Genomic DNA, 24,140 nt, shown 5'->3' with positions numbered 1-24,140 from the left:
TCTTGAAAGGCATCTTTATTTATACCATCTTTAACTTTATTTACATCATCTTAAAGGCATCTTTAACTATACCCTAAGTATAGTTAATTCCTCTGTGTTTTCAGCAGAAAAATAAGAAATAATTATAAGATCTTTATCTTGCCTTTAAGAATTTAGTTGGTGAGATAAGGCTAATGTGAACTAATACAAGTAAGACAAGTATAAAATTAGTGTTAAATTGTGTAATAATTCTCAACTTTTCATACCTACCAAAAGGTATTTATTATAAACCTTTATTTTGTAAACAATGATTTACTGAAGAAAATGGACGTGCTGTAATTTTAAAATGTCAAACACATTTTAGTTTGAGATGCTGAAAATGTTGGCGCCCTGAGTTGTTAGCGTATTATGAAGAGGCACAGGCTCCTCATTGTGAGTTCCTTTCTCTCGTGCTCAGGAGTCCAGTGTTGCCAGTATGAAAATACACTCCATTAATGATTTCCATAGCATACCTTTGTCCTTGTCATCATCTTCAATTTCTGAAGATTAAATTCCCTTGAGTTCTAATAACTCCAGTTTTGGTAAGTGCTCTATCTTGTTAATTCTGCTTAGCTTTTGGAATTTATGGTCACTAGATCTAATTATGGAGATGTAAACAATGTATTTGCCATGCTGTATATGTAAATTGGACCCTATTTTTTTTTAAATTTACAAAAGATGTATAAAATATAAGCAATTTCAGTGTTTTATTTTATTTTGGTTGCACCACATGGTTTGCGGGACCTTAGTTCCCCAATCATGGATTGAACCTGGACCACAGCAGTGAAAGTGCTAAGTCCTAACCACTGGACTGCCAGGAAACTCCCAATTTCAATGTTTTACTGATCTTTCACTAAGTAAATGTCATTTGTTCCAAGATGGCTGTTAACAAAAGAAGAAACTGGTTGTTTTTGTCTTCACATAAGTAAGACTGATAGTTCTACAAAGGGCTGACTATACAGGTTAAGGATTGTCACTTTAGTGGTGCAGTAAGGTTCCTATAATTTAATTCTTGAAACATACTTGAAATCAAATAAGATTTTACCACATTGAACAAAAAATTGATGAAATACTGCAGAGTCCTACTTTCCAACAGATTATAAGTGTTCCATTTTATTTGCTTAGCTTGCATTTCTTCTTGGAGGAGAGTCACTTCTTTTTTTAAAAAATTTATTTATTTTATTTATTTATTTTTGGCTGTGTTGGGTCTTTGTTGCTGCACGCAGGCTTTCTCTAGTTGCGGCGAGTGGAGGTTACTCTTTGTTGCGGTGCACAGGCTTCTTATTGCAGCGGCTTCTCTTGTTGCGGAGCAGGGGCTCTTGGTGCACGGGCTTCAGTAGTTGCAGCATGCAGGCTCATCAGTTGTGGCTCGCAGGCTCTAGAGCGCAGGCTCAGTAGTAGGGGCGCACGGGCTCCGTGGCATGTGGGATCTTCCTGGACCAGGGCTTGAACCTATGTCCCCTGCATTGGCAGGTGGATTGTTAACCACTGCGCCACCAGAGAAGTCCAGGAGAGTCAATTCTGACTTTTACAATTTATCTTAAATACTCAACCAAGAAAATATTCATCCCTTGATATAGGATATGTTATTTTAAGATCACTGGTTTTGTGAAATCCAAGGAGAAAATATGGAATACTTAAATTCAGGCCTTACCATTAAATCCCAAGATGTGAGATATTACTTCTAAAATTATTTAGAATTTAGGGTAACATTACTAGAACTGAATGAGTAAAACCAAAAAAATCAGACAGATGATCAGTTGAAATGTTCTTTTTTACTGCAGAAAAGTTGCAAATGCTCGTGGAATGACAAATGTATTATAGTGGAATAATTTGACAGTATTGCAATTGTGTATATAAATGAACTACTGACAAAAACAAATTGCCTGCAGTCCAAATACAAAATTTAAAGTGAAGAGCCCAAAGTAGAATAATCAAGAAGGAAATGATTTTCCTATATTTCACATTATTGTGAATAACATTCTTTGGTTTGTGTACTTAAGGAAGACTTATTTAGCATGTCAGCTGGAAAGAGTTCATAGATCTACAAAAGTGAACAATTTATAGTCCATGTTTGCTTATTGATGGGCTGATTATTTGTACTGCTGATAGGAATTGACCTAATTAGAAGGCCGGTGTCTTTAATCCTGCAGCTGAGTGAGTTAACATGGCAGCTGGATAAGCGAGAGACTTATGAATAAGGCTGGTCCCAATATCATGGGTTGGCAGAGCTACACATCACCCAGCTTTACTCTAGAAATGGGTTAAAGTTTCTTAAAGCCTAGGTTAAGGATGTGGTCATGAAGAATGAGGGGGGAATTTAGTACTATGGGGGCAGACAGGTAAGGTGTAGAGTGGAAGGTCCGGTGCCAGATTGTGTAGGGGCCTTGTAAGGACTTTGGATTTTACTATGAGTGTAAAGAGAAGCCATTGGAAGGTTTAGAGCAGAATGGGCATTTAGAAGTCAGTCAGTAACTATTAAGTGCTTATGGTGTGCCAGGTATATTTATGTTTTCAAAAAGTTTGTGGTCTGTAGGATACTTGGGACCTGTTTATTCGTTTCTAATGTTTTTTTCTATAACTAAAAAAATATAGAAGTAACTTACTGATTTAACAAATACGAGTGCCTTCTTATGCTAGGTACTATTCTTGATGCTGGGGATTAATCAATCAGTGGACAAAAATGCCTGCTTTCATGGAGCACATATTCCAACTGGAAGAAGATAGGTAATAAACAAGTAAATATATGGTTGGTCATTTGATGACAAGGAGTGCTGTAGAGAAAAGTAAGGTAGGGAAAGAGGATAGAGAGTTAAGGTGGAGGTTGGGTTGAGTTTGAAATAGCAGGGTCAGGAAAAGATCCTTGACAGTACTACCTGGAGTACCTGAGGGAGTGACATGCAGATGTCTGGGGAGAAGTATTCAGTCAAGAGGAATTGCATGTGCTCAGGCCCTGAGGCAGGAGAGTTTCTGACCTGTGAGCATCAACAAAGAGGCCAGTATGTCTGGATAGAGTGAATGAAGGAAGAGGGGGAACTTAGCAGATGAGGAGGTCAGAGAGGTAAGGGCCAGATTGTGTAGGGCTTTGTAAATCATTTTAAGGACTTGGATTTTACTGTGTGTGAGAAGGGAAGCCATTGGAGGGTTTTGAACAGAGGAGTGAGATGATCCACCTTACGTTTTTAATGTATCACTTTGTCTCCTGAACTAGGAATAGACTGCAGATCTGAGGCAGGGTGACCAGCAAGGAGACCACCACAGTAACCCAGGCAAGAGAAGGGGATGACTAAATCAGATTGATGGTAGTGGAGAACAGTGGTTGGACTCTGGATATATTTTGAAAGTAGAGCCAATGAGATTTGCTGATGGTTTAGATGTGGTGTGTGAGGGAAAAAGATACCAAAGAAGGACACAAGGTTTTTTTGCCTAAACAGCTGGAAGTTTGGAATTGTTATCAAAATGAAGAAGATTGTGTAAAGAGGAATTTTTTAAAGGGGGAAGAGGTTCAAGAGCTTGAGCATGTTAAGTATGAGATACCTATTAGGCATCCAAGAGGAGATATTAAATAGGCAGTTGGATATATGAGTCTGGAGCTTAGGGAGGAGTTAGGCTAGAGATATAAGTTTGGGAGCCACAGGGTTATAGAGGGTATTAAGTACCCTGATTGGGTGAGACATCAAGGGAGTGAATGTAGAGAGTGAAGAGTTCAGAGTACTAATCTCTGGGGCATTCCTGGAGCATTTCTGTCTGATAGGGTCAAGTAAGGTGATTACAGTACTGACAAGTGGCTTTGGAATTTGTCACCTTGGAGGTCTTTGGTGACCCTGATAAGCAGGTTAGGTGCAGTGGTGGGGCTGAAAGCCTGACTGGAGTGGGTTCAAGAGAGAAAGGAGAGGGACTTCCCTGGTGGTGCAGTAGATAGGAATCCGCCTGCCAATGCAGGGGACGCGGGTTCGATCCCTAGACCAGGAAGATCCTACATGCCGCGGAGCAACTAAGGCCGTGCGCCACAATTACTGAGCCTGCGCTCTAGAGCCCGGGTGCCACAACTACTGAGCCCACATGCCACAACTACTGAAACCTGCGCACCTAGAGCCCGTGCTCCGCAACAAGAGAAGCCACCGCAAGGAGAAGCCAGCGCACCGCAACTAGAGAAAGCCCAGGCACAGCAATGAAGACCCAACGCAGCCAAAAATAAATAAAATTAAATCTTAAAAAAAAAAAAAGAGAGAGAGAAAGGAGAGTTGTAGTTAGTATGTATTACTGTATAGGGGAGCAAAGAAATGGAATGGTATCTGGAAGGGAATGTTAGGTTATGAAGAGGAAGGAGTAAATTGATGATGCAACAGGGAAAAGATAATCACTGGACTGATTTCCCTCTTTCCTTATAGAAAATTTAGCAAATACAGATTAGTTAAATAACCCTAATTTTAATACCCATAGAGAATCAGTTAAAAAGATACAGGCCTTCCAGTCTTTTTTGCCTATATACTGTGTATTTTTAAAGCAAAGCTATATACTTTTTTAATGTAATATTGTAATTTGCTTTTTTCACTTACTAATATGTGGAGTCTGTTCATTTCTTAAAGTGATAGTCCTTTTAGGGCAAATTGTAATTAAGCCACTATCTTGGAAGAACCACTAAACTATTAGAAAATAGTGTCTTGTTTTAAATAGTGTCTTGTATAGGGTGGGACCTTATTAATTACTAACTACAAGAACAAAGGGAATAACCTAACAGAAGAGTCAATACTAACTGTTACGTGTTAGCACTGACCAGGGCTTTCCACACATACCTGTATACACATGAGGCAGAGGGAATAGCATATACCTTGGTTTGGAGCTGTGTTGTTCAATACTGTAGATACCAGCCAAAGGTAACTATTTAAATTTAAACTAATTGAAGTAATTTTAGTTTCTGAGTCACACTAGCCACATTTTTATGTGCTCAGTGTAGCTAGAAGTTAACATATTGGATAATGTGGATAAAGAATGTTTCTTTCTGTCATCATAGAGCATTCTATTGGACACTGCTGGTTTAGATGCAAGGATTTAGGGCTTATTTAAAGAATAGGAAAAGTTCAGTATGGCTGGAGCACAGAGTTGGAGGGACATTGGGACATGTGAAAGATGGTTGATAGATAGTCAGGGTCCATATTATGAAGGGTCTTGTATACCATGCTCATAAATTTGAACTTATCATAAAGGTTTGCACAGTAAGAAGCTACCAAAGGATTTTAAGTAGAGGTACAATGTGGTGAGATTTATATCTTAGAAAGATCACTCTGGCTGCACCTAAGTGTTTGGAATGGTCAGCTATGTGAATGGTGGAAGTATTCTGTGATATTGGAAACCCGGAAGATAGAGCAAGTTTGGAGTGAGGAAAGAAAGTGTTGAGTTCCGTTTTGGACCTGTTGAGTTTGATAGTTGGGTGTCCATTAAGCCATTAGATACATGGGTGTGGTACTCAGGAGAGATACCTAGGTTGGAGATATAGATTTGGGAGTTATCAATTGATAGATGATTTCGGAAGCCATTGAGGGGAAGTTGTGTGATATGTGAGGAGAAGGCCAAGGAGGAATCTTTGTACTAAGTTAACATTGAAGGGAGTGGGAGAATTGAACCTCACTTAGAAGACCAAGAAGAGAGAATGAAGTTTGGGGAAACGCTTGAAGTTCATTATACAAACAGAGCTTTTGCATTGTGCTTAAGATTTAGGAAAAGGGTCAGACCCACTTCCTACTTCTGTAGGAGGAAAATGGCAGATAAAGTTGTTTATTGTGGTTTGCTGAGGCAGTATGGCATAATGCTTAAGCACACCCACTCTGGAGCTACTCTGCCTGGGTATGAAAACTTGTTACAGAGTTAATAAGTGGCACTTGGGCAGGTTACTTTACCACTCTATGCGCTTGGTTTCCTTATCTGAAAAATGGAGATGAGGATGGTAATAGTACTTGCACTCACTGAAATATTGTGAGGACTAAAAGTTTAACATATGTAAACAGTTAACAGTGCCTGATACATAATAAGCACAATTATTATTAATACTATTTTAACACCATTAAGATCAATTGAGCTTTTTAAAAGTTTTGTTTTTAATATAATGTACTTTCTCAACTTAAAAGTTTAGAATCATTGTTAATTTTCACATTAACCATTGCTTTATGTTTTTAATTTTCAAATTATTGTTAAATTTGACAATGTTTTTCTGAATTATATTTCACAAGTACTTGAAACTACAAAATCATATAGTATCTTTAATGTGTACTACATAAAAATAAATGAAGTTAATAAGCACTAGGCCAGTTCTTCTGTGTGGTTATCAAGGATTTGGGAATAATGATTATAGATAGTATAAATGAAAAAAATATATATTTGTTTTAAACTTTTTGCTTAACCATCAGTCTTGCTGATAGGCATTCTGTTGCTTTAAAGTTGTCTATTCTTAGAGAAGGAGTACATTTTTCCTAAAAGAAGAGGGACTTATATAGGTTTTGCTTTAACAGAAATTGAAGGAAGAGAGGGTTTCAGGAAGGAGTTAAGTGGTCAGCAGTGCCAGCTGCTGGTGAGTAGCCCAGTAAACTAAAGTCAGAGGTAGTGTTTCTTGGATTTACTGATAAGGTTGGTGATCGTGGTGGTAACAGCAGTGTTAGGGAAAATCAGATTGCAGAGGATTGACAGGTGGGAGAGAAGTGAGGAAAGGAAGAGCACTTCTCCAAAGAACTTTGGCTTTCAGGGGGAGGAGATATGGGCTATTATGTATTTGAGAATGTATATTTGAGAATGTGAGGGAGCAATATACATAGTTGTCTGTGACTAAGTAATTGCACTTTTCATTAGATTTAATCAAATTCTGTCAAAAATTTCTTCTTGAGATATGTTTGTGATTATTGAAAAGGTCACTGTAATATTGGCCCAGAATAATGTGAGCAGTCAGATAACAAAAGGAATACAAATGGCTACTGCAAACATCCTTTCTACTTTATTTTATGAAGAGGGTAGTTTTTGTTATATTTTTATTTGGCAGACAAAAAAGTGGGCCACCCTGGGTCTTTACCCAGAATTTTTGTTGAAATTTTACCTAGGTCTTTATATCCAGAAGTCTGGAACACTTCTGAATATTTGAGCTCAAAGCCTTCAGGGGCAGTGAGAATTTTACAAACACTTTTTATGTACTTTAATAAAATAAAAACAGATGCCTTATATTTAACATTACATGTTGTAGAAATGCTAGGGTTAATTAAAAGTAAATAAAGTTAAAAATTCATAGTTCTTGTAGTTTCTGCCTATCTGTCAATATCAACAAGTATAAAATAACAGATTGGTTTTCCCAAGGTGATTGGATGCTTGCACATTTCTTTAAAGAGAAAATGTGGTTAAGTTCCTGGAAGTCAGAGATAGTTTTTCTTTACACACACACACACACACACACACACACACACACACACACACACACATAGCCATCTTTCCTGGAATCTTGTACAATACTTAGCAAATGATTTTGGATAATAGTGACCACAACTGATTTTTTTCCCCTTCTTTTCTTTAGTATTCTTAGTATTTTAAAACTTTTCATTAATGTGGTAAAAATTATAAAAATTTTCAGTATAATCTGGTCAATATCATATGTTTTATATTTCAAAAATTTAAAACCATATGTGGAAATAAATCTTTTGAAAATGACAATAGTTGTTCAACAGATGGCAAAATTTAAATAATCATGTAAACTTCAGTGATTTGCATTTTTAGATTTTTTTTCCTGTCAAGTAGGACATTGTAGGACCTTTTCTCTGTTTCTAGGCCTACATTACCTGCATCAGGAAACTTGACAGGGCCATGTGACTTTTTAATTATGATAAAAAAACATACGTAACATAAAAATTTACCATCTTAACCATTTTTAAGTGTACGGTTCATTAGTGTTAAGTATATTCACATAGTTGTCCAACAGATCCCCAGAACATTTTCATCTTGTAACAGTGCCAAGTGACTTCTTAAAAACTGAATTTTTTACTGAGATTTTGAAGTGCTTCAGGGACAAAGCTGATCTAAGGTAGAGATTGCATATTGGTTTCCTCAATTCCCTATACAAAAGGCTGATCCAAACTCATCAGATGGAAAACTTGCCTTCTGTGGCCTTGGAAAGTTTTTTTTTTTTTTTTTAAGGATTTAGAAATTAATCTGGCTTTGAGTTGGCATATCTTATTAACATAGATGTAGAAAACTTATATTATTCTACTATAATTTATGAATTTCTTGGAGGAAAATCTAATACTAATACTCAAACTTGATGCACACACTGATTCTTTGGCATGTCTGTATTTATGCCCATCTGTTACTGTGGCACCATGCCTATTATTACAGTGGCATGCCAGTAGCAGTGAGGCATTGAGCCAACAAAGATGAATTGTTTGGATGGAATACACTATTCTGTAATACTAATTAATTTTGAGCTGATGAATCTACATGAGATAATGTTAACCAAATATAGTCAAAGTAATGTCAGTGAAAATAAAATTTATTTTGACTTATACAGAAGTGTATCACAGATGTTTTAAACTACTACTGAGAATAGTTAGAATTAGTGTTTATTATGGTTCCAGTGATCAGTTGTCTTTTCATAAAAATTTTGAATTTAAGAGAAAAAAGAATGCAGCAGTTTTCTTGTGGTCAATTATAGATTAGGGAGGAAGTATTGTAGTGTCTTAGGCTACGGATTTTATACTTATATTATTTTACAGTTCTTGAAATGTTTTTTTTTTTGAATTTTTCAATTTTTATTTTTTATACAGCAGGTTATTATTATCTATTTTATACATATTAGTGTATACATGTCAATCCCAATGTCCCAATTCATCCCACCACCACCACCACCACCCTCGCCACTTTCCCCTCTTGGTGTCCATACGTTTGTTCTCTACATCTGTGTCTCTATTTCTGCAGATGCCCTGCAAACCGGTTCATCTGTACCATTTTTCTAGGTTCCACATATATGTGTTAACATATGATATTTGTTTTTCTCTTTCTGACTTACTTCACTCTGACAGTCTCTAGGTCCATCCACGTCTCTACAAGTGACCCAGTTTTGTTCCTTTTTATGGCTGAGTAATATTCCATTGTATATATGTACCACATCTTCTTTATCCATTCGTCTGTCGATGGGCATTTAGGTTGCTTCCATGACCTGGCTATTGTAAATAGTGCTGCAGTGAACATTGGGGTGCATGTATCTTTTTGAATTATGGTTTTCTCTGGGTATATGCCCAGGAGTGGGATTGCTGGGTCGTGTGGTAGTTCTATTTGTAGTTTTTTTTTTTTTTTTTGTAATTTTTTAAGGAACCTCTATACTGTTCTCCATAGTGGCTGTATCAATTTACATTCCCACCAACAGTGCACGAGGGTTCCCTTTTCTCCACACCCTCTCCAGCATTTGTTGTTTGTAGATTTTCTGATGATGCCCATTCTAACTGGTGTGAGGTGATACCTCACTGTAGTTTTGATTTGCATTTCTCTAATAATTAGTGATGTTGAGCAGCTTTTCATGTGCTTTTTGGTCATCTGTATGTCTTCTTTAGAGAAATGTCTATTTAGGTCTTCTGCCCATTTTTTTATTGGGTTGTTTGTTTTTTAATACTGAGCTGTATGAGCTGTTTATATATTTTGGAGATTAATCCTTTGTCCATTGACTCATTTGCAAAAATTTTCTCTCATTCTGAGGGTTGTCTTTTCATCTTGTTTGTAGTTTCCTTTGCTTTGCAAAAGCTTTGAAGTTTCATTAGGTGCCATTTGTTTTTGTTTTTATTTCCATTACTCTAGGAGGTGGATCAAAAAAGATCTTGCTGTGATTTATGTCAAAGGGTTTTCTTCCTATGTTTTCCTCTAAGAGTTTTATAGTGTCTGGTCTTACATTTAGGTCTCTAATCCATTTTGAGTTTATTTTTGTGTATGGTGTTAGGGAGTGTCTAATTTCATTCTTTTACATGTAGCTGCCCAGTTTCCCCAGCACCATTTATTGAAGAGACTGTCTTTTTTTCACTGTATACCCTGCCTCCTTTGTCATAGATTAGTTGACCATAGGTGCATGGGTTTATCTCTGGGCTTTCTATCCTGTTCCATTGATCTGTCTTTCTGTTTTTGTGCCAGTACCATATTGTCTTGATTACTGTAGCTTTATAGTATAGTCTGAAGTCAGGGAGTCTGATTCCTCCAGCTCCATTTTTTTCCCTCAAGAATGCTTTGGCTATTTGGGGTCTTTTGTGTCTCCATACAAATTTTAAGATTTTTTTGTTTTAGTTCTGTAAAAAATGCCACTGGTAATTTGAAAGGGATTGCATTGAATCTGTAGATTGCTTTGGGTAGTATAGTCATTTTCACAATATTGATTCTTCCAATCCAAGAACATGGTATATCTCTCCATCTGTTTGTATCATCTTTAATTTCTTTCATCAGTGTCTTATAGTTTTCTGCATACAGGTCTTTTGTCTCCTTAGGTAGGTTTATTCCTAGGTATTTTATTCTTTTTGTTGCAATGGTAAATGGGAGTGTTTCCATAATTTCTCTTTCAGAGTTTTCATCATTAGCGTATAGGAATGCAAGAGATTTCTGTGCATTAATTTTGTATCCCGCAACTTTACCAAATTCATTGATTAGCTCTAGTAGTTTTCTGGTGGCATCTTTAGGATTCTCTATGTAAAGTATCATGTCATCTGCAAACAGTGACAGTTTTACTTCTTCTTTTCCAATTTGTATTCCTTTTATTTCTTTTTCTTCACTGATTGCTGTGGCTAGGACTTCCAAAACTCTGTTGAATAATAGTGGCGAAAGTGGACATCCTTGTCTTGTTCCTGATCTTAGAGGAAATGCTTTCAGTTTTTCACCATTGAGAATGATGTTTGCTGTGGGTTTGTTGTATATGGCCTTTATTATGTTGAGGTAGGTTCCCTCTAGGCCCACTTTCTGGAGAGTTTTTGTCATAAATGGGGGTTGAATTTTGTCAGAAGCTTTTTCTGCCTCTATTGAGATGATCATATGGTTTTTATTCTTCAATTTGTTAATATGGTGTATCACATTGATTGATTTGCATGTATTGAAGAATCCTTGCATCCCTGGGATAAATCCCACTTGATCGTGGTGTATGATCCTTTTAATGTGTTGTTGGATTCTGATTGCTAGTATTTTGTTAAGGATTTTTGCATCTATATTCATCAGTGATACTGGTCTGTAATTTTCTTGTTTTTGTAGTGTCTTTGTCTGGTTTGGGTATCAGGGTGATGGTCGCCTCATAGAATGAGTTTGGGAGTATTCCTTCCTCTGCAATTTTTTGGAAGAGTTTGAGAAGGGTGGGTGTTAGCTCTTCTCTGAATGTTTGATATAATTCACCTGTGAAGCCATCTGGTCCTAGACTTTTGTTTTTTGGAAGTTGAAATATTTTCTTAATATACTCAACTTTAGAAGTTCATAGCAATATGATAAATGAGAAGAATGTTGGTTTCAAAACAAGACTCAAGTTTCATTCCTTGTTCTGCTCTTCCCTAATTCTGTGGTGGTATACTTGAAAATTGTGTTTAGAAAGTAATACCACTATCAGGTGGTTAAATAAGTTAATTATATGTCATAAATGGAAAGCATGTTAGTGGCTAGTTAGTAATAGAGAAAGTGTTTAAATCCCCCATTCCTATACCCCCCATGATAACCACAATGAAAAAGTTCTTGTGTATCCTTCTAGAATTTTTTTTTAAACTAAATGATAATACATATCCTATTCTCTATGTATTTTGCTTTTCCTTTAACATATCTTGGAGGCCTGTCCATATCAGCATATGAAACTATTTCCGTGTAATATTTCCCAGTATTACTTTTATTTAGTTAGTTCTCTTTTTGATGAGTATTTGATTGATTAATTTCACTTGTTATTGCGTATAAGAAATACTGCAACATAAATTTTTGCATATTTGTATGAATTTATTTGTAGGAAAAATTCCTACAGATAGAATTGTTGGTCAGAGTTTATTGCATTTTTAATTAGGATAGATCTTATTAAATTACCTTAGAGATAGGTAAGGTAATTTAGTGGAGGTTTTCTCCCTCCACTAACAGTAAAGTCTGTTTTCCTTACACCTTTGCCAATATTGGGTACCATCAAATTTCATAATATTTGCCAGTCTTATAGGTGCAAGATGTTATTACACTGAGTCTTTATAATTGTCAGTGCATTAAGTCTTCCCCCTCATATTTATTGGTTTATTCTTTCAGTGAAATACTTTCAAATGTCCTTTGTCCATTTCCCTATTGGATCAGCTCTTACTGATTAGTTAAGGGCCCTGTGTATTTTAAGGAAATTAGTCCTCCTATGAGATGAATCCCAAATTCATTTTACGTGTTTTTTGACTTAGTTTATAGCAGTTATTTTTAGTGCAAAATTTAAAAATTTTCTGTGTTTATATTTATCAATTTTTAACGGCTTTTGAGACTCCCGCAATCTTTTAATATTTTACCGAAAGTGGCATCTTTGGTTTATGGTGCTCTTAAACAGTGATAAAGAACATTTGCCTGTTCAAACCAGTATTTTGTCTCAGCATCTATAAATCAAGTAGCTGAGTGGCTCTGTGACATTTCCTTTAAAACTTTAAGGATGAATAGTCACATTCTAGAAGGTATTCCTTATATCCTAAGCAAAAGTAATATCTACTTCCTGTTGGCTGCCAACAGGATAAGTAGCTGAGGGTTTTGGTAAAGGGTTTGACAAATATGGAGATTTCTTGTGATATATGTATAGCATTATGGTTTTTAGAACATGCACAAATGGTATGCATACATGGAAGATGTATGCCTAGTTTTTAATCTTTATTGGGGCCCATGACCAATGAGAATCCAGTGAAACCTTAAGAGTTTTTGTGTATCCCTCTAAGGAACATGATTAGCATATAGCCTATGTTCATTTATTCTGTCAACTAATATTTATTGTGTGTTTAGTGTACTTGAGAAAACAACCATAGTCTACATTTATAGACACTTTGTAGACCTTCTTTTGGGTCTTTATATATCCATGTTTATTCCTGCCATAGTATCTTTGCAAAATTCCTGTGATTGGCTCCTTGTCATTTGAGATCTCAGCTTAATTGATCACCTTTACCCATAGAAGTGTTTTGTGATTGCCCAGAATTACTTTATTGTGTTACCCTATTTTAATTATTTGAATAGTACTTATTTTGTCTTTCTATCTTTATGTTTTCCTTCCCTTTCCCTCTCTCTTCCCTCCTTGCCTCCCTGTTCCTTCCTTCTTCACTCGTTTCTGTCATTCCCCGTCGCCTCTGTCCCACCCCACTGCATTCTCACTTAGAATGTAAGTCCCAGTACTTAGAACAGTTCATGGAACCTAGTAGATACTGAATAAATGAATGTGCTAGGCCCAGTGATAAGTGCTTTACAGTGATCTCATTAAGTCTTCATAACAACCTATTTGAAAGATACCATCCTTTAGTTTTGCTGATTTTTGTCTATTTTAGTTTGCTTTCTATTGTATTGAATTCTCCTCTTATCCTTTATTTATTTACTTGTTCTTTGAGTTTAATTTGCTGTTCTTTTTCTAGTTTCCTGAAATGGAAGCTTAGAATATTGATATTCAATCTTTCTTCTTTTATATTGCATTTAGAAATATAAATATACTTTAAGTACTGCTTTTGCCATATCTCATGAGTTGTGAAATGTTGCAGTTTTATTAGTCAGTTCAAAATATTTTCTAATTTCCCTGATGATTTCTTCTTTGGCCCGTAGGTCACTTGAAGTGTGTTGCTTATCTTTCCAGACATCTGAGCATTTTCTAGTTAGTTTTCTGTTATTGATTTTTAGTTAGATTCCACATACCTTATATGATTTTAGACCTTTGAAATTTAAGATCTTATCCAGCGTATAGTCTATTTTGGTAAATGTTCTGTGTGCACTCGAAAAGAATGTTTATTCTGCAGTTGTTGGATATAGTTCTGTGCGTGTCAGGTTAAGTTGGTTATTTGTGTTTGGATTTTCTACATCGTTATTGAATTTTTTACCTGCTTGTTCTGTCTAAGTGAGGTGTGTTAAAATTGCCAATCATGATTGTGGATACATGTCTTTCTTCTATTAGTTCTATCAGGTTTTGCTTTATAGATGGAAGCTATAAATTTAGAATACATACAAATTGCATATAAATTTTGAATTATTTTATCTTCCTTTTGAAATCATATCCTTTTATGTCCTGGCAGCAGATCCTCAGCAATTATTGGTCTGAAAACCACTTTTTTTCACCTTCAGTTTTGAAGGATATTTTCAGTGGTATAGAATTGTATGTTGGCCTTTTTTTCTTTCAGCTTTTAAAAGATGTCATTTCATTGTCTTCTGGCCTCTATAAAGTCTGTTGAAAAGTTGACTTTCAGTATTATTGTTGGTCCTTTTAAAACAGGGATTAGCAAACTATGGTCTGCCCATTTGTATAAATAAAGTTTTATTGGGACACAGCCATGCCCATTTACTTATGTATTGTACATAGCTGATTTTACTCTGCAATCATCAGAGACGGTGTGGCCTCTTGTAATGCCTAAAATATTTACTATCTGGCCCTTTACTGAAAAGGTTTGTTGACCCTTTCCTTAAGGAAATGTCTTTTTTTCTTACATGCTTTTAAGATTTTTCTCATTGTCTTTTGATTTTCAGCAGTTTGGCTATGCTAGGCCTTATGTAGTTTTCTTTATGTTTTTCCTGTTTTCTTAAGATTTTAAAATATGTGGGTTTACATCTTTCATCAGTTTGGAAAAACTCTTAGCTGTTAATTTTTTTTTAATATAAATTTATTTATTTATTTATTTTTGGCTGCGTTGGCTCTTCGTTGCTGTGCACAGGCTTTCTCTAGTTGCAGCGAGCAGGGGCTACTCTTCATTGTGGTCATGGGCTTCTCATTGCGGTGGCTTCTCTTGTTGAGCGCAGGCTCTAGGTGCGCGGGCTTCAGTAGTTGTGGCACGTGAGCTCAGTAATTGTGACTTGTGGGCTCTAGAGCACACGCTCAGTAGTTGTGGTGCATGGGCTTAGTTGCTTTGTGGCATGTGGGATCATCCTGGACCAGCACTCGAACCCATGTCCCCTGCATTGGCAGGTGGATTCTTAACTACTGCGCCACCAGGGAAGCCCTTAGCCATTAACTTTTGAAATGTTGCTTTTGTCCCATTCTTTCTCTCTTCCTTCTCTTTTTAGTACTCTAATTAAAAGTATGTTAGATATTTTGACCATATTCTACGTGTCTCTGATGTGCTGTTTGGTGTTTTCCATTCTTTTATTTCTGGGTGCTTCAAATTGTATAATTTCTCTTGACCTGCCTTCACATTCAATAATTCTATCTTCTGCTGTTTCTAGCAGAAACAGTAGTTGTGGCTTGCCACCTCTAGAGCGCAGGCTCAGTAGTTGTGGCACATGGGCTTAGTTGCTCCGCGGCATGTGGGATCTTCCCAGACCAGGGCTCGAACCTGTGTCCTCTGCATTGGTAGGTGGATTCTTAACCACTGCGCCACCAGAGAAGTCCCCAAATGGCATATATTAACGCATATATGTGAAATCTGAAAAAATTGGTATAGACAATCTTATTTACAAAGCAGAAATAGAGACACAGACATAGAAAACAAACCTATGGATACCAAGAGGGAAAGGGGGGTGGGTGGGATGAATTGGGAGCTTGGGATTGACATATATACACTATTGATACTATGTATAAAATAGATAACTAATGAGAACCTACTGTATAACACAGGGAACTCTACTCGGTGCTCTGTGGTGAGCTAAATGGGAAGGAAATCCAAAAAAGAGGGGATATATGTATATGTATAGCTGATTCGCTTTGCTGTACAGTAGAAACTAACACAATGTTGTGAAGCAACTATACTCCAATAAAAAATTTTTTTTTAAAGTGAGAAAAAGCCAAAAAAAGTACTCATGAGATTTTTGCATTGGATTTTTAAATAAGGAAATTATTTGTCACTATTCCTTATCACTTTTCTTTATCCATCATTCCTGGATTTAAATTTCAGGTGTTGCTTTCTGTAGTACACAAATTTTGGTGATTCTTTTGAGGGAGAAGGAAGTAATTGTGTAGTGCAGTGCTCTCAAATTGGTGAAGGGCCTTTTTTAAAAATTTCCAATCCATTATGGATGGATACTTATGTAAAATACTATAAAAAATAAATTGCTAGAAAAATGAAATGGAAAAAAACATGCAAAATGCAAGCCCCAATTTTCTATTAGATTCAAAAATATAAAATTACACTGTTGAATTGCTCTAAGTGCTTGCTCTCAGTTTCTTTTTATATTTCCTTATGTATTAGTAACAAAAATTTGTGGATTGGTAATGGTTCTTGGACCAGTCTTTCTCAGATCATACTTGGAGAAGCACAGAGATAGTGTACAGTGCTACATAGTGTTAATATTCCCCTTAATTTACACTGCCTTTCAAAGGAGTAGAAGGTTTTAATGAGTTATGAATTACAGATATTTTTAAAAAGAGGTAATTTATACAATGTAAAAACCCTGCGACTTCTTAAATTCTGAAAGGTAACTGGTAAAAATTTGCTTTTCGATTATAGTTGCTGTTTTATACTGGTACTGAAGTAAAAGTGACTTCTTGGTAATAGTAAGATTTCCTTTAACCTTCCAGTTACATATTTTTCTCTGGTCGTTGAAACTATAAAAAAACGCATATTTTGATCATGAAAGGAAAAGTTATACCGCTTAACACCACAAGATGTCACTTATGTAAAAATAAAGTTGGTATTTTAATGCTCAAAGCTGGATAGCTACAGATAAATAGGTAAATGAAGAACTAGGTAAATTAAAAAACAATACTTGAAACACATATAGGTTTTTGGTAAAGAGTTAATGAAAATATTACTAATTCAGTATTATTTTGAATCAACTCTTCTGATGTTTAGCAAAAAGAATTTCTCAGTTTCTAAGATTAATGTAGTAATACATGTTAATAGGCCATATTTGAATCCATATAACGAAGGATATAGACCTAAAATGGCTCAATACAAGTGAACATATTTTGAGGGTAAACTAGGTGTTATGGTATTAACTTCCACCCAGTCTTTACTGTTTTGGTGACAAGCAGAGAGGAATTTGTGTAGAGATATGTAGTTTATATCAGAATTTTCAGTAGGTGTTTATGACATATTTGAGAAGTTGAATATTACATCAGTTTGAAACAGTGCCTAGGATTTTCTTGTCTCTTTTCTCTGAACCTCAAAGTTATTAGCTCTCTAGCGAGTTAACACAAAAGATATTTGTATTGGTTTTGAAGACCATCTTTTCTGTTAAACATGAAGAGCAAAACCTTTGGCTTTATATATCGAATTCGTGTTTTCTTGTGTTTAGTTTGAGAGAGTGGGTCAGGACCTAAAGATGGTTGGGAAGGGGACTGTGGCATCTCGAGCTTTAGAGGAACAAACCAAGTTTCCATTAGGCCATGAACACGATTGCACCTGGGGTTAGAGGTTGGAATGTCCTAAAAATTGACACTTCATTATTCTTCATTGCTCACTTCTCTCTCCAGATAACACTGGTGGGGAAGATTGGTGGAACACTCTTGGGGAAAAAAGGGATCGGACATGAGAAAATGAATTTTCTTTCTTTTTTTGACATGTATATGTGTGGTCACATTTTCTTTCTATTTACTTCTTATCTAATTACTTCAGCTTTTTTCACTTTCTTATTCCTTCAAAGTTTTTAAAAGTTTCATTTAGGTTTTTGTTTTTTCATTCGTAAAAGTCTACATGGTCAGTAAGTAAAATAGGAAAACAACAAAAATTAGAGGGGAAAAAACCTCATTTGTGGTTTCATTGATTTTTGTTCCTTTTCAGTTAATAGTGCAATGTGAAAGAACAAGTTTTAAGAAGGGATTCTGAATTCATTACAGAGAACAGTTATAGTATTTTATATTTGGTAGATGTATATCCTCGGATGTAGTTCTTATATGTTCCTATCTTACTATTTATATATTTTCTAGCTGTATTTTTAATTAGAGAAAAGTAGTTATTGTAATTATTTAATTATTTTTGTGTCCTGCTAGTGGTCACCATTGCATTTAATTTTATGAGCTACTTGGAAAGAAAGGGAAATTTTTTTCATAGTAAATCCCATTGCCTCTACTCTTTTTGGGAAAAATATACTTAGCTTCCATTTGTTTGTTTATTTATTTTTTACTGCCATGACAGTTTGAAACATTTAACTTATGTGTTAGTTTGCTAGTACTGCCATAACAAAATGCCACAGACTTGGTGGCCTAATTAACAGAAATATATTTTCCCTGGATTCTGGAGACTAGAAATCTAAGATCAAGGTTTTGGCAGATTTGGTTTCCTCTGAGGCTTCTCTCCCTGGCTTGCAGATAGCCACCTTCTTGCTGTGCCCTCACATGATCATCTTTTCGTCTTTGTGTATCTGTCCTAATCTGCTCTTCTTGTAAAAAATCAGTCCTATTGGATTAGGGCCAACCCATGTTGACCTTATTTTAATTTAATGACCTTTTTAAAGACTCTATCTACAAATACATTCATATTCTGTGGTATTGGGGGTTAGGATTTTAACATTGGAATTTCGGAAGGGACACAACTCAGCCCATAATAACACATGATCAGTCATTCATTATTGGTTAGTGCTTACTTGCCTACATTAGGCCTAAATTTGTAAAATGTACAAAGTAAAGCTTTTTTGTCAAGGCTGTCTATTTGGAGTAGTCAAGGAAGCTCTTGTCACCTACTTTTAAGCTTAAGCTGAGATGAAAGGGCTTCTGATACTTTTGTGTGTGTGTGTGTGTGTGTGTGTGTGCGCGCGTGTGTGCGTGTGCTTGAACCATATTGCAGGAAGGAGCTATGTGGAGTAAATTTTTAAGTCTCTTTTCTGGAGACTTTGTTGTAGAAACTTAAAAATTGCTAATCATAAACTAATAAACAGTACAAGTAGTTACTGTTGGTAATACTACAGTCTTAGTTTCTTATCAATTTTCTTACAATCATTTAAGAGAATTTTCCTTTGATGTCCTAAAATAAAATTCAGTGATTTAAATTCTTGAATAAGGGACTTCCCTGGTGGTGCAGTGGTTAAGAATCTGCCTGCCAATGCAGGGGACATGGGTTCAATCCCTGGTTCGGGAAGATCCCACATGCTGCGGAACAACTAAGCACGTGCACCACAACTACTGAGCCTGCGCTCTAGAGCCCACGAGCCACAACTACTGAGCTTGTGTGCCACAACTACTGAAGCCTGCACGCCTAGAGCCCATGCTCTGCAACAAGGGAAGCCACCGCCATGAGAAACCCATGCACCACAGCGAAGAGTAGTCCCTGTTCACCACAGCTAGAGAGAAAGCCCACGCACAGCAATGAAGACGCAATGCAGCCAAAAGTAAATAAATAAAATAAACCAAAACATTTAAAAAAACCTGTAAAAATAAATAAATAAATAAATAAATAAATTCTTGTGTTAAGCTTGAAACTTAAATGTGATACTCTAATTTCAGAGTATGAAAATGTGGCTTATCTCATCCTTAATAATGTATTTCTCAGAAATAGATATATGACTTTTAGTCTTGTTTTAGAGGATTAGTGTCTTACACGTGAATAAAACACTGTGAAACTTTTTAAAAAAATTTTATTTATTTATTTATTTATTTATTTATTTATTTATGACTGTGTTGGGTCTTCGTTTCTGTGCGAGGGCTTTCTCTAGTTGTGGCAAGCGGGGGCCACTCTTCATCGCGGTGTGCGGGCCTCTCACTATCGCGGCTTCTCTTATTGCGGAGCACAGGCTCCAGACGCGCAGGCTCAGTAATTGTGGCTCTCGGGCCTAGCTGCTCTGTGGCATGTGGGATCTTCCCAGACCAGGGCTTGAACCCGTGTCCCCTGCATTGGCAGGCGGATTCTCAACCACTGCGCCACCAGGGAAGCCCCTGTGAAACTTTTTAATATCATTTTTATGGAGGTATAATTTGCATACGACAAATTACCCACCTAAAGATTATAATTAGATGAGTTTTGACAGATGTATACACCTGTAAAATCACCACCACAGTTAAGAAGATACAGAACATTTCCATCTTCTTATAGAATAAGAAATTTTTTAATGTCCCTTTCATGTCCACTTTTCCTTTTGCCTATGATACCACTGATCTTGGTTTTATCACTACAGATTAGTTTGCATTTTCTAGAACTTTAGATGAATTAAATTATGCTCTTTTGTGTCTGGTGTCTTTCACTCACATAATGATTTTGAGAATTCATCCATCTTGTTGCATGTAACAGTGGTTATTTCTTTTTCATTACTGGGTTGTATTCCAGTGTATGGCTAAATCACATTATGCTGATCGACATTTAGATTGTTTCTAGTTTTTTAATATGTATAAAGCTGCTATGAATATTCATTTAGGTTATTATGTGGAAATATGTTTTTATTTCTCTGGGAAGTGGAATGACTGGATCACATAGTAGGTTTATGTTTAAATTTGTAAGAAACTCCCAGTTTTCCAAAGTGGTTGTACTGTTTTACATTGCTACTGGCAGTGTGTGAGAGTGAGAGTTCTAGTTGCTCCATAGTCTTGGCAACATTTGTTATTGTCATTGTCTTTCATCTATTCTCTTGGGTGTGTAATGGTATCTCATTTAATTTGCATTTTCTGATAGTTAATGACCTTAAGTATCTTTTCATGTACTTAGTGGTATTCCTAATCTTACTGTGTGAAATATCTATTCAAATTTTTTGACCGTTTTTAAAAATTGGCTTCTCTTCTTATAAATGAGTTGTAATTGTCATATAACTTTTTTCTAATTAAACTTTTGATTTTGAGATAATTGTAGATTCATATGCAGGTATAAAAAATAATACAGAGAGATCCTGTGTACCCCTTACTCAGTTTCCTTCAGTGATAAACTATAGTGCAATATCACAACCAAGATGTTTACATTGACATACTTCACCAGTCTTGTTCAGATTTCTCCAGTTTTACTTGTACTTATTTGTGTGTGTGTGTTGGGGTGGTAGTCTGTTCCCATTTAATCACATCTCTAGTTTCATGTAGCCACCCCAAAGGTAAAGATACAACAGTTTCATCACCATAGGGATCTCTTGTGTTGTATTTTTATATCCATGCTTCCTGCTTCTTGTCCTTACCCTCAGCAACCACTAATCTTTGCCCATTTCTATAATTTTGTTATTTCAAGAATGTTGTATAAATGGAGTAATACAGTACGTAACCTTTTAGGATTAATTTTTTTCACTCAGTATGCTTCTGTGGAGATTAATCAGAGTTGTTGAGATGTCAATAGCTTGTTTCATTTTACTGCTGAGTGGTATTCCATGCTGTGGGTGTACCACAGTTTGTTGAACCATCCACTGATTGAAGGGCATCTGGGTTGTTTCCAGAAGGGTTTTTTCCATTTTGGCTAGTAGGAATAAAGCTGCTATGAATACTTGAATACAGATATTTGCGTGACTATAAATTTAACATTTCCTGGGGATAAATGCACAAGAGTGCAATTACTGGCTTGTATGGTAATTGCAGGTTTAGTTCTGTAAGAAACTGCTAAACTGCCAGTGTGGCTATAACCTTTTACAATGCCCACTAGCAGTATGTGAGCAATCCAGTTCTTCCACATCCTCACTATCATTTGGTGTTGCCATTATTTTATTTAAGTGAGCCATTCTGATATGTGTGCAGTGATATCTTGCTGTGGTTTTAATTTGCTAATGGCTAATTAAGTTGAATATTTTTTCATGTGCTTTTTGCCATTTGTTTATCTCCTTCAGTGAATTGTTTGTTGATGTCTGTATTAGTTTACTAGGCCTGCCATGACAAAATACCACAGATTGAGTAGCATGATCAACAGACATTTATTTCTCACATTTGAATCTGGGACTCAAGATCAAGGTGTTGGCAGGTTTGATTTCTTCTGAGGCCTCTCTCCTTGGCTTGCAGATGTCTGTCTTCTCTCTGTGTCCTCACATTGTCCTGTCCTGTAGAATCCAGCTTTCCTTTGTTTTGTCCCAACTCTTCCTTTTAGTCCAAACTGGTAGTGTCTCTGCTGGTATAATCCCATCTCTATTCCTGGTTTCAGCTGAGATGTCTGATTAAATCCACGAGGGGCATCCGTGATTTCATTATCAAATGATTTTTCAGTGTTCTCTGGTGTTCTCTTCTGAAGACACTTGCTTGATTTTTGCAACATGGATAAGCTGAGACTTTTCCAAATCTTCAAGTTCTAGTTCCTTTTTTGCTTAACAATTCCTTCAATTTATCTTTCTTTCTCATTTTACTGTAAGCAGTAAGGAGAAACCAGGCTGTGACTTCCACACTTTGCTTAGAAATCTCCTCGGCTAAATATTCAAGTTCATCACTTTTAACTTCTATTTTCCACAAAACACTGGAACATAGTTGGGCCAAGTTCTTTTCACTTTATAATAAGGATTGCCTTTCCTCCAGTTTCCCGTAATATGTTCCTCATTTCCATCTGAGATCTCATCAGAATCACCTTTAACTCCATATATTTACCAACAGTCTCTTCAAGGCATGTTTAAAAAAAAAAAAACATGCACTTCAGAACTGTCCCAGCCTCTACCTGTTGCCCAGTTCCAAAGCCACTTCCACATTTTTAGGTATTTATTACATGAACACTTCACTTCTTGTTACCAGAATCTGTAATAGTTTGTTAAGGCTGCCATAACAAAATACCATAGACTGGATGGCTTAAATTTATTTCTCATAGTTTCTCACAGTTCTTCCAGGAGGCTGGAAGTCCAAGATCAAGGTGTTGGCAAGTTTGTTTTCTCATGAGACCTCTCTCCTTGCCTTGCAGGTGACTGTCTTCTCACTGTGTTCTCACATGGCCTTTTTTCTGTGCATGTGCACCACTCTCTGTCTTAGGACACCAGTCCTTTTGGATTAGAATCCTATCCTTATGACCTCATTTAATGTTAGCTACCTCTTTTTAAAGGCCCTATTTCCACGTAACGTCACATTGAGGGTCAGGGCTTCAGCATGTGAACTTTGGGGGGGCACCAATTCAGTCTGTAACAATGTCTTCTGCCCCTTTTCTGATTGAATTGGTTGTTTTTTTACTGTTGAGTTTTGGGAGTTCTTTTTATATTCTGGATACTAGTCTTTTGCATATATGTGGTTACAAACATTTTCTGCCAGTCTGTAATTTGTTTTTTTCTTCTTCTTAAGAGAGAATTCCCTGGAACAAATTTTAAATTTTGATGAAATTAATTAATCAGTGTTCCCTTTTATGGACTGTGCTTTTGGTGTCAAGTCTAAGAACTCTTTGTCTAGCTATATAATAACTTTAAAAAATTCTGTTTTTCTGTGTTGAAGGAAAAATGATTAGATATTACAAATTATGAATTTTTTTTTTTGCTGGGAGGAATTTTTTAATTGCTGGGGGGAACACTCACTTTGAAGAATAGGAGCAGGTCACTTGTAAGCCAAAAAAAAAATATTGGGAGGCAATTCTGTGTGGGTTTTTCTCCTTTTTGCAGCCCTTCTATATGAAGGCATTGATTGTTTTTGTTCTAAATTATCTTTTAAGGGTGTTTGTATAGCAAGCAGCTTTGGAAAGGAGAAAATGTCTACCACTTCAGCAAAGTTATCTTACTTGGTAACATCATCATCTGCTTGGTTATCCAAGCCGGGAATGGGGGCATCCTTATTGAGTGCCCGTCTTATCCTTTACATTCAGTCACTGCATCCCACTGATTTCAACTTCCAAGAAGTTCCTGAATTTGTCCTACATTTTCATCCTTATCACTAACTGCTCTGGTTCATTACCTCATCCTCTCATTTACATGTTAAAATTGCCTTAACTTAATTCTTTGAATTAGGGAGTATCCATGTGGGTTTCCCTACAGATTTATGTTTTTTTGTTTTTGAGAGCTAGGGAGAAAAAAGGATGTGTGAATGACACATAGCTTTTCTTCATTCCGTGCTCTTTCTTGACATATTCTGAAGAAAGTTCTTACATTTTTTTTTTTCCTGTTATGGGGAATTCTTTGCATTTCTATTTTGAATAACAGTTTATTTGGGGGAAGTCATATTAAGCAGAAATAACTGCTATTGGTTC

At 36.0% G+C, this 24,140-nt stretch overlaps 1 protein-coding gene across 1 annotated transcript in view; it reads left to right on the top strand.

The window, feature by feature from the left end:
• AP3B1 (adaptor related protein complex 3 subunit beta 1) overlaps window positions 1-24,140 on the top strand; it is a 266,236-nt gene that overhangs the window by 10,134 nt on the left and 231,962 nt on the right. The window lies entirely within an intron of this gene.

The sequence above is a fragment of the Balaenoptera borealis genome, assembly GCF_965194805.1.
Source record: "Balaenoptera borealis genome assembly, chromosome: 2".
Taxonomy (NCBI): domain Eukaryota; kingdom Metazoa; phylum Chordata; class Mammalia; order Artiodactyla; family Balaenopteridae; genus Balaenoptera; species Balaenoptera borealis.
Note: the sequence above shows the minus strand (reverse complement) of the source record. Positions and strands in the feature narration are given on the sequence as shown.